Source organism: Eretmochelys imbricata, chromosome 21, assembly GCF_965152235.1.
Source record: "Eretmochelys imbricata isolate rEreImb1 chromosome 21, rEreImb1.hap1, whole genome shotgun sequence".
NCBI lineage: Eukaryota > Metazoa > Chordata > Testudines > Cheloniidae > Eretmochelys > Eretmochelys imbricata.
Window position 1 is genome coordinate 6,937,954 of NC_135592.1, and position 10,769 is coordinate 6,948,722.

The following is a 10,769-nucleotide window of genomic DNA, read 5'->3' on the forward strand; positions in this document are numbered from 1 at the left end:
AGAAAGGCAGGCTGTCAGCATGACAGGCTGCGATGGTAGCCGTGGAGATCTGGGGAGGGGTTCAAAATGGCTGCCTCAGGCAGGGCTGGTTAAGCCAGTACTGCAAAGCTGGTGGCTGTAGGGAACCCTCATGAACCCCCTCCTGCCCCAGTCATCTCTGTATGGAAAAGCCAGTCATCTCTGTATGGAAAAGCCTTGTTCTTGCTCCAGGGTTCAGTGGTGTGGAGTAGAAGCTGCTTTGTACTGAACAAGAACGCAGTGGGGACCACTTGGGCCCCCTAGAGAATGGGGGTGCCTCCCCCTTTAATATGCTCCTGGTTAGGGTAAATTGCTGGTTCTCTGCCTCTTTCTGTGTAACAGAAAACCTCCATTCACTTGCTCCTCTAAGTCCCTCAGCAAAGCCATTGCACCAGTTCTGGATACATCTCCTGAGGCCCGATTCCCATCACAGAATGGAACCAAGCCCTCAGAATCGATCAGGGCAGAGGATGGGTAGTGGGAGAAGGTCATGTGCTAAATCTGGTGGATGAGGTCTGGGGAGGGGAACAAGAGAATGACGTTGCATGGGACTGTCAATGGGCCTTCACTGCAGCCAGCCAAAGGCTTTGGGTAGGTTATTAATATTAAACAAAAAATAGTAATTGGGACAAAACCACCATTTCTATTTAAAGACCAAACATGGAGGAGCGGGGGCACAGAGTACCTTAGGGTGGTGGGGCCAGAGATTGTTAATGCTGTAACTCTGATGCAAAATCTTGCCCGGTAGGGTCTCTGAGGAATGTTGTCTCTGCTCCCCTCTAGGAAGGGCAGACAGGTAAATCTTTAGGGGCCAGATCTGTGACCAGTGTAAATCAGAGGAGACTCGTTGACTTCAGTGGAGCTATGCAGATTTACACCAGCTGAGGATCTGGCCCCAAGAAGAATAAGTTGAGCTAACTCAGAAAACAAATCCTTTCCCCCACTTATAAAACACACTGACCTTTCCAGTGCTCAGACCGCTGCTGCCAGACCGGATTTACGCTTGACAAACAGAGCTGTGTGTGCTGGTGACAAGCTCTCCTTTTGGGAAAATTTGCTAGCTTGGCCGGCTACCAAAACTAACAGGGCCATTATTTTATTGTCTTATCCAAAGGGTTTAGCATGAAACCTCTGCCCAGCAAGGATGACCAATAAAAGGAGACACATGAGATCATCTCCTGGGGTATAAGAAGAGCAACGAACTAAGCGGCTTTAAAATAATCTTTGTCGGGTGCCAGTAGTCGGGGTTGCTCTAGGAGATGGTTGAGTCACTTCAAACATTTCAAACACGAAACAGCTGGTAGCAGACCATAGCAAGGAGTCCAACTGCACCTGATCTTGCTTAGTGAGTCAGTCTGGAAGATTCACATGCTGAGAAGCACTGTATTTTCCCCGTGGAGCATGAAGAAGATACTCACACAAGCTGCTGTCTGGTTCATGCACATGAAGGATCAAGCATAGGGAAAGGACCCAACACTGAAAGCATTGGGGTCACACTCCAGATATATATGGCCCAGATGTTTTTTTTTCTCAGCGAACTTTGGCATGGCTGAGCCAACTTGTGATGGTGACCATTTTGCTACTGCTTGATGCATTACAGAAGCCCATCACTGGAGGCTGTTGGGCTCATTTTCATCTCATTCCAATGGTGGCAATAAGTTTAGCAGAAGGCTGAATTTTAGGCTTAGTTTGGGTATCTAAATCTCCTAGGAGGTTTAGCAAATGGTCGTGTTTAAATATTAAACATTACAGGCCAAATCTTGGGGTCTCTCACCCAGGAAAAGCTTTCACTGGGTCAATGCCTCACTGGAATGGAGCATTTTCAAATTCCATTGGCTGCAGAGAGAGCCGAAGGTGCTCAGCATCCCTCAGGATATTGCCCCTTGACTGGGTGTTTTGCCTGAGTAAAGACTTCAGGATTTGGCCCTAAAATTCTTTCCAATCATTGACCCCATAATAAAGCAGAAGGAAAAGTGATGCAGAGGACGAATCCTGTCACTGAGCATCTCTAGATGCCAATATCACAAATGTGCACCCTATTCTGCAAGTTGGCAGCAATAGGAAACATGATTTCTAAAGAAAGCCGGCTACAGCCGTATTCTGGGTAGGGACATGCCTGCGCAGCTCCCACTGATGCCAGTGGGAGCCCAATATATGTATCCAAAGCCAGGATACAGCTGAATATTTCCTATCACAGTTCTGAGTTTCTGCACAGCAAGAAGTGCTTGGCAGCCTGTGAACTTTTACTCTGTTTTCTGCACTGAGCAAGGTGGGGGTAGTTGTTTTGACTCATCCCCATTCATTTTCATCAAGGTCAGCTCATCACCTCATGCTCAGCTGATTGTGTAACACACTGTTAGCAGTTATAGCTCTCCATGGATACCAGAGACTATCTTTACTGGCCTTCTACTTACACAGAGCAAGAAGAGCTACCTCTTTAGTGCAAGTGGCAGAGACTTGTGCATTTGGTGCTGATGGACACAAATTCAATCCCTATTTAGGACCAGGGTCTGTGTGGGTACAGCCCCTGCTCATCGCAGCTGTAAGCTATAGCAGCCATTCTGGCAGCAGGAGGTTGTTCCAACTGAAGATCAGTTGGCTGCAAGTCCCTGAGACCTTTCAAATTCCTTTGGGTCGAAGTCAGAGGCAGGAGATTTGCAGATGATCACAGTCAGTTTCCTTTTTAGTGAGTTGGACCCCATGTAAACTAAGAATATTAATGTTTTCTCCTGAGCGGTGAGTTTTTAATTGTTTAATGGAGCACTCGGTGAATAGCCAAGGTTACCGTTGTGGAACCTAGGCTGCTATGAGCCTTTGATTATGCAGCCATCACGGCTTCATAGTTAAGGTTCCAAAATTAATACACACACCCTGAGACTCTGTAAAGAGCTAACAACTTTATTGAATGTATCCAGCTTGGCTGGAGGTTTATATAGTACTAATTAAATGCTCCTGAAATGGGTCTTACGTAAAAACTGGTATGGGTGCTTCAGAGGTTTTCTCTCCACTGTGGTTGTTCCAAAATCTGGTCTGGAAGCAGAAGGGGGATCTTTCCAGGACAATATGGTAACCTATTGAATGTATATTGTAGACCACCATATGGCTGCTGAATTTATCTCACCTCTAGAATTGCACCTGCCTCCAGCAAAGAGCTTCCTAGGTAGGCATGGATGAATACAGTATGTAAAATATACAGAGACAGACACACACATACATACATACATATATATATATATATATAAAACTGAAAATGCAATAAATTACACAAGTACAGTATGAATGTTTAAAAGCTCAAGGTGCTCAAGGTGCAATTATTTTTAAAGAGAACTTTCCATGTATGTGGATAGATAGCTCCCAAAGTGATAATATGTTATCCACAGTGGCTCCAAGCAAAATCATTTGCTCCTGGCTTGACCCCTGTGGTGCTCATAAATGCCTCGTGGTGCTTTTTGATTCTTCTATCGTAATGACTTGATCTCTAGGTTGATGGCTGAAGGTTCCTTCATCCACAAATTCATTCCCACCAGGCTCCAGCACCGTGATTTTCTGCAGCAAACTTGTCAATAGTCTGAACTTCCAAGCAGTTTGCTCTTTGCTAATTGCCCAGGCTGAGAGCGGGTGCTGCCAACTAACTTCCACATGACAAGTTTGCAGTGGGCAAAAAGTTAGATTTTTTTCCCCCAGTGGCAGCATTTTATTCGGACACCGGACTCTTCCAAAACTGTGAAAGCTGGAAAGCTAACAGCTCTTGTCAAAGTACAAATGAGCTCCCCCTCTCCCTTTCTCTTCCTCACCCACATACTTGCACAAGCCCTGGCATTTTTTATGTCTATATAAGAAGCATTTTGCTTCAGTGCCCAGAATTTCCCTTGTTCCCATACTTGTGTAACATGCTTTATGCTGCTTGTCCATCTGGCTTCCACCTTTCCATGTCAGAGGTGACTGCATTTCAGTGGTGCTATAGAAATACAAATCTTACTACTACCACTACTAAATTAACAATAATGATAAACTAATACAGAGCTATTCATCTATAAATCTCAAAGCACTTTACAAAGGAAGGGAAGCATCATTGCCTCCATGGTACTGAGAGGGAAACTGAGGCTCAGAGCAGAGACGTAACCTGCCCAAAGCCACCCAGGGAGTCAGTGGCAGAGGCAGGAAAATAACCCAGGTGTCCTGACTCCCAGTTGTCCCTGTGAAGCTCTTTTGGATCCTTTGGGTGAAAAGGGTGCTGTAGAAATGTAAGGTTATTTCTCCCTTTTTATGACAGTTGCTTTAATATCAATCCCATCCATGCTGAAGTCTGTGTATAATTCTCCCCATTATAACAGGAGTCTTAACTGTAACATAACTCCCCGGAACAGTTTCAAAGAGAAGTGTGCTATGCTAGCTACCATCATTGTTCCTCAGAAAATGAATGTTATGCTCCTCAAAGATGCATTTGTTCCCACCAGAAATAATCCATCTTTAATCCTATTACAGTGAAGGAAACCATCCAAGTTTCTCTAAATGAGAATGGAAGGATATTTCTGAAACAGGCAAATCTGCTCATCTCTGCAATGCAGCAAGCACTGAGGTGTGCAACTCCATTGCTACCCACCCCACTGGCCACCTGCCACCCTTCCCCAAGACCAGCTTTTCAGATGACCCAGTGGGGACCTCTGAATTTAGCAAGGTGGTGGACTCATGGGAATTTAGGAAACCAAATATGCAGCCCCCTTTCCCCATCCAATCCTTTCTGGGCAGCTGGCAAAATGTATTTAAGTTAAAGGGCCAGACGCTCCACTGGTATAAATCAGCACAGCTCCAATTACACCAATTTACTAGAGCTGAGGATCGGGCCCAAAATGTGTTGCAATTAAAAGGAAACCAGCATTGCTTGATCTTGACAGTAGAGCGTCTGCAGTAGTGCTGATGGTGTAGTCAAGGGGGAAACAGCTTTAATGATCCAAATAACCAGAGCGTTGCCTTGGGCTAACTTCCAACAGAGGCAGTGTACCCTCTTTGTGAATATTGGCCTACTTTGGAGTCAGAGAGTCTCCAGATGTTTATTTGCATGACAATAAGTGGGTAGGGGACCAAAAAATTGTGTGTGTGTGAGTGAGTGGTGGGGTTTCATCCCAAGTTGTTTTGTTTTTTATCAGCAGCAGATGATCTCTTGACAGATGTGGTCTTGCCAAGGGAACTTTCACTGCATTTATTTAAGATGAAGGAAATATTTGTGCAGTGAGTTGGAAGGGTACAGAACATGCACAAAGAGTGAAGCCCGGAAAAAAGCTGCAGCTTGAACTCTTGTCGTGTAACATATTCCTGAAAGTCTTACTGAAGATGTGCAAAAAGAACAGGGATCTAGCCTAATCCAGCATTTCTTAATCTGTGGGCAGGACCCCAGAGTGGGTTGCGACCCTGTTTTAATCAGGTTGCCAGGGCTGGTGTTATACTTGCAGGGGCTAGGGGCCGAAGCCCAACACCAAGTCCCACCATGCAGGGCTAAAGCCTGAGGACTTCATCACTTAGTGGTGGGGGTCAGGTCACAGGACCCCCACCTGGGGTTGAAGCCCTTGGGCTTTGGCTCCCCTACCCAGAACGGTGGAGCTCATTCTTTGGCCCTCCCCACCTGGGACAGCTGGGCTCAGGCAAGCTCAGGCTTCAGTCCTCCCTCCTGGGGTCATGTAGTAATTCTTGTTGTCAGAAGGGGGTCGCGATGCAATGAAGTTTGAGAACCCCTGGCCTAATCTAATCTGATACACAAGTCCACGTATCTATAATATATCAAATTGGAATCTCTTTTTTTTCATAATCTCCACAATAGGATTTAAGTCTTCATTGCACTGGAATACTTTGCAAACACAAGCTTTTGGCATTTAATTGGACTGGGAAAGTACCAGTGTTCTGTTTATTATGGCCAGAGTGATTTCTGCATTCCAGTGTGTATCCAATTTCTTTTAAGATTATCTAACCAAAGGTGTCCTTTTCTTTCTTGCACTTCTAGGGTGATATGGTAGGATTATGTTTTTTAAATGCACTTTACTCCCCCATGTTGAGTTGGTGGCCCCAGTTATCTTGCTCTTTATGATTATGCACAGGAACATCTATGGGTAGTTAGTTAGGTGTGAAGAAATCAAACATCTGCACACTACTGTCTCATCTGATACCGTCCATCTAACTGTAACTGACATGGTCCCCCAATGAGTTCTTTGACCAATATTTTCAAAAGTGACGAGTGATTTTGGGTCCCCAACTTGAGTCACTTTAAGGAGTGCTGAGTTCCAGAGGGTGAATGTTCTGCACTTTCTGAAAATCAGGCTCCCTTAAGGTGTCTCTAGATGGGCATTCAGAATCACTAGTCACTTCAGAAAATCTCCCTGCCCTCCTCTCACCCACATTCCCCCATCCCCACTCCTCAGCAGAATAGCCTTCCTGGTCCGTATCTTGCAGTCCTTTCTGTTGAGCTAAACAGGAATTTTTCCCTGAACAAGAACTGCAGGATCCGGACCATTATTTGCATCTCTTCTTTAAGAGTAAAAAGACAGTTGGTTAAATGCAATGTATATTTATTGAATGTATCTGTATATAATTTGCACAGCCACTTTGTAAAGCAGGGTGACCACATGGGTAACATACTCGTGGACTTAAACCACTGATAATCAAACAGTCCTCACTATGAAGTTTATTATATGTACAGATTTATATATAGGGTCACATTTCACTCTCATTTATGCTGGTAAATACAGAGAGTCTGTCTGTGTGTTCAAATGTCTCCAAAAAAATATGTGTAGTACAGAGATGGGCCTGAACCAACCCCTTGGATCCAAGCACCCCAAAACTTCCACCAAGTTTGGGGATGTTGGGGGGGCCTCAGACCCATCTCTAGTGTAAAGGCATGTCAACAAAAAGCAGAACAAAGCAAGGATATAGTCACAGAAAACGCAACACTAAGGCCCTGACTCACCCAGCAAAGCATATGCATAAATTTAAGCTTGTGCTAAAAAGCTTTGCTGGATTGGATCCTAAAATACAATGGGCCTAATTCACCCCTAATGTAACCCCATTGTTCTTCAGTGAAATGTACAGTTACCCACACATTTAAAGGTACAGGACTGTCTTTTCAATGGGTTAAGTGTCTCCCTGTTGCCCTTTTTTCTTTCACTGTCCGGATTCTATCATAAAGGGACCTAACCAGACATGTTCCTCAGGAGTCTCCCAGCCTCAGTAGCCATAGAAACCAGCTATTTTTAGTTTGTTTTTCAAGATGCCAATAAATGACTTTTCTCTACTTTGGAAAGACAGAGGACCCGGTCAGCCTCATGTATTAATGCATGGTAAATTAGTGTCTTTTAAAAGCCATGCAAACTTCTTGTAAAGTACTGTATTTAAGAAGAAAAATAAATGTGAAACTTGTTAATAGGAGAGTATATAAACATGCAGAGTAGATTATTCACTTACTATTATATTTCCTATCTAAGAAAAATATTTGTAATAATTTTTAGAGCACACGCTTTAGAGTATAGATTTTATAGATGTCTGGAGATAAAGAGTATTTTTGGTACATGACATGTTTTGCTTTCTCCTTTCTCAAGCTGCTTGCTTAATCCCTGTTCCAGACATACATTGGCAGTATTTGGAAATTAAATCAATGCCTGTGAGAATGCAATCATTAAAAATCCCCAAACAATGACTTTGTTTTCTAGGATTTCATTCATGTTTGAAGCTGGAGGCTTTTTAAACAGGACTGAGAAACAAATGTGTATGATTAATTATCACGCCGCATTTTAATGAGTGACAGTGGCTTAGCATTCTTCAGCCAGATTCAATATGCAATATGAAATAAATGTAGCGGGATAGAGGATCTGTTTCCTTGAGGTTTTCTTTAAAAAAATCACATCTGCAGAAATTATTTAGGTCCCAGACTTGCAATGCAACGGGGCAGACGTTTGCACACATGCAGAGCCCCATTGACTTCAGTGGCACAATAATACTGGCACAAAAGTCCACCCACATACATCACATTGCAGGACTGAGGCCTTGGTGGTATTTTCCCACGTACTTGGTATGACTTGATTAAAATTATGCATGTATACCTTGTACGGTATTTTTTGAATACCCTAACCTTATACACCCTTCATACAGATCACACAAGCCTTGTGGAGTGGAAAATTCTGGTAGGGCAATGGTGCTGTGCAAGCCACCCTTCATAGACTATCTGATCCTGCAAAGGGCTGAATGTCTTCTGCAAGGTGCTGCTTGCCTCTCAGCTCCCACTGACTTCAACGGGAGCTGAAGGCATACTCTGTATCTTGCAGGAAGTACTGAGGATACTTTGCAGCATTGATGCCATAGAAACACAGGGCCAGATCCTCAGCTGGTGTAAATCAATGTAGCAGAGGATCCGGCTTACTCACTCCAACATTGGTAGCTGGCTAGGAAAACTGTCCTGGAATCAGATCAATAAAACTCTCACGTGTGATGATGACCAAGGTGATTTTCTTTATACACTTAATAGCTATCCTAGGGCTATATATACATGTAGCCCAGTGACTTCTGGTGTAAAATATCTAGTTTACAAGAATGTATTATAAATTATAGATGCATATCATGTCTGTATCTTGCACTGAAATACCTGCCTATTGATCTGTCTCCCGCTGATTAATTTTCTTTATTGACTAGTTCCATTTTTGGAAGCAGTTAACTGGCTTTATTTCTGTTCTTTTGTATGTCTCTGAAATCTATGCACCTGGAGTAAGCACTTTCTTGTTCTAACTGTAAAAGCATGACTAGGAAAGCAGGTATGTTAATTGCTGTAATAAAGAGTCTTTATAATATCCCTTTGCAGTAGATGAGTTACATTTTCCATGTTGTTGATACTTCTTTATTATTACTGAGATCAATGAATCTACACCAACAGGCTATTGCAAACATTGCCAAGCAAAAGGAGTACAAACATGGCACTTACAGATGGTGGGAAAGAGAATACGAAGAGTAAGGCTGAAAGGAGAACATTTAAGGAGAGTGCAAATGTGGTCATTAAGATTACGATCAAAATTGATCAATTGTTCCTTATTATCCTGACTCTCATGAAAACAAATAAGGTGTCACTCAATCAACTTAACAGCAGATAACATTAAATCTAGACAGGTTTCAGTGGTTGCCCTGTTAGTCTGTATAAGCAAAAAAACCGAGGAGTCCTTGTGGCACCTTGGGTTCTAGCCCACGAAAGCTTATGCCCAAATACATTTGTTAGTCTCTAAGGTGCCACAAGGACTCCTCATTAAATCTAGAGGTTGCACCCTTTGGTAGAGTGGTGCAAAACTGGGGACATTTTGGAAATGGCTGTTTTGGATCCTGAGGGAACTGTACTGCCACAGCGGACAAGGGACCCCAGGGGACTTCTACAGAGGTTCTACTCTTGCAAGGATGCCTCCCGATCTGTGGGGTTTCTCCATGCATATTGGGGCATCTGAGGCTCAGAAAGGCCTGTCCCCTTCCCAAGCCCCCAGATACTTTGGAAACTCCCTGTGCCTGATTCTCCATTGTCTTGTACCTTCTTTAACCATTTATTTTGTGCAAAGCGGGTGTAAAACGCCAGCAGTGACATAAAGGCCTGATCCAAAGCTCACTGAATTATGTTGGCCTTTGGATCAGCCCTTCTGTGAGTGGAGAATTCCAGTCAGGTAGCATTTTATAGCCATTTTGGATGTGTCAATGGCTATTTTTTGTTCTGCGTTAGAACAGCGCCTAGCACAATGGAGGCATGGTCTATGACTGGGGCTTTTAGGCATTACTGCAACACAAATAAATAATAAATAGGGCTGTCGATTAATCACAGTTAACTCACGTGGTTAACTCAAAAAATTAATCGCAATTAAAAAAGGTATCTCTATTAATTGCACTTGTAACCACACTGTTAAACAATAGAATACCAATTGAAATTTATTAAATATTTTTGGACGTTTTTCTACATTTTCAAATATATTGATTTCAATTACAACACAGAATACAACGTATACAGTGCTCACTTTCTAGTATTTATTATTAAAAATATTTGCACTGTAAAAATTACAAAGAAATCGTAGTTTTCAATTCACCTCATGCAAGTACTGAAGTACAATCTCTTTATTGTGAAAGTTGCAGGAGGCCACACCTCAACCCTCCCCCAGCCCCAACCCAGCCCAGCCCGGACCTACTACAGCCAGGGAGGAGGCGCCTATCCTGCAGTCCCAGCCCCAGAGCTGCTGCCTCTCCCCCCGCCCCGAGACAAGGTGCTGCTGCAGGGAGAGTGAGCTGGGGGGAGTCCTCTCTCCCCGCTGTAGCCCCGGGGCAGCCTGCAGCCCAAACCCCTCATCCCCAGCCCCACCCCAGAGCCTGCATCCCCCCCCCCACACACACCCAACCCTCTGTGCCAGCCGTGAGCCCCCTCCCTCACCCTGAACCCCTGATCCCTGGCTCCACCCCAGAGCCCTCACCCCCAGCCAGAGCCCTCACCCCCACACCCCAACTCTCTGCCCCAGCCCTGAGTCCCCTCCCATACTCCCAACCCCTCAGCTCCACCCCCACCACATTAATTTTGTTATGTGCACCAATATGGAGGTGATGAGCTAAAAATAAGAAGAGCTAAAAATAGAGTAGCAGGACTTGCAGCAAGACAAATAAGGATCCTGCCAAGTGTCACTCGTTTCAAAGAATAAAAATATCTAGATCCCAAAGCAGGTCAGTATCATCATCCCCATTTTACAGATGGGGAAACTGAG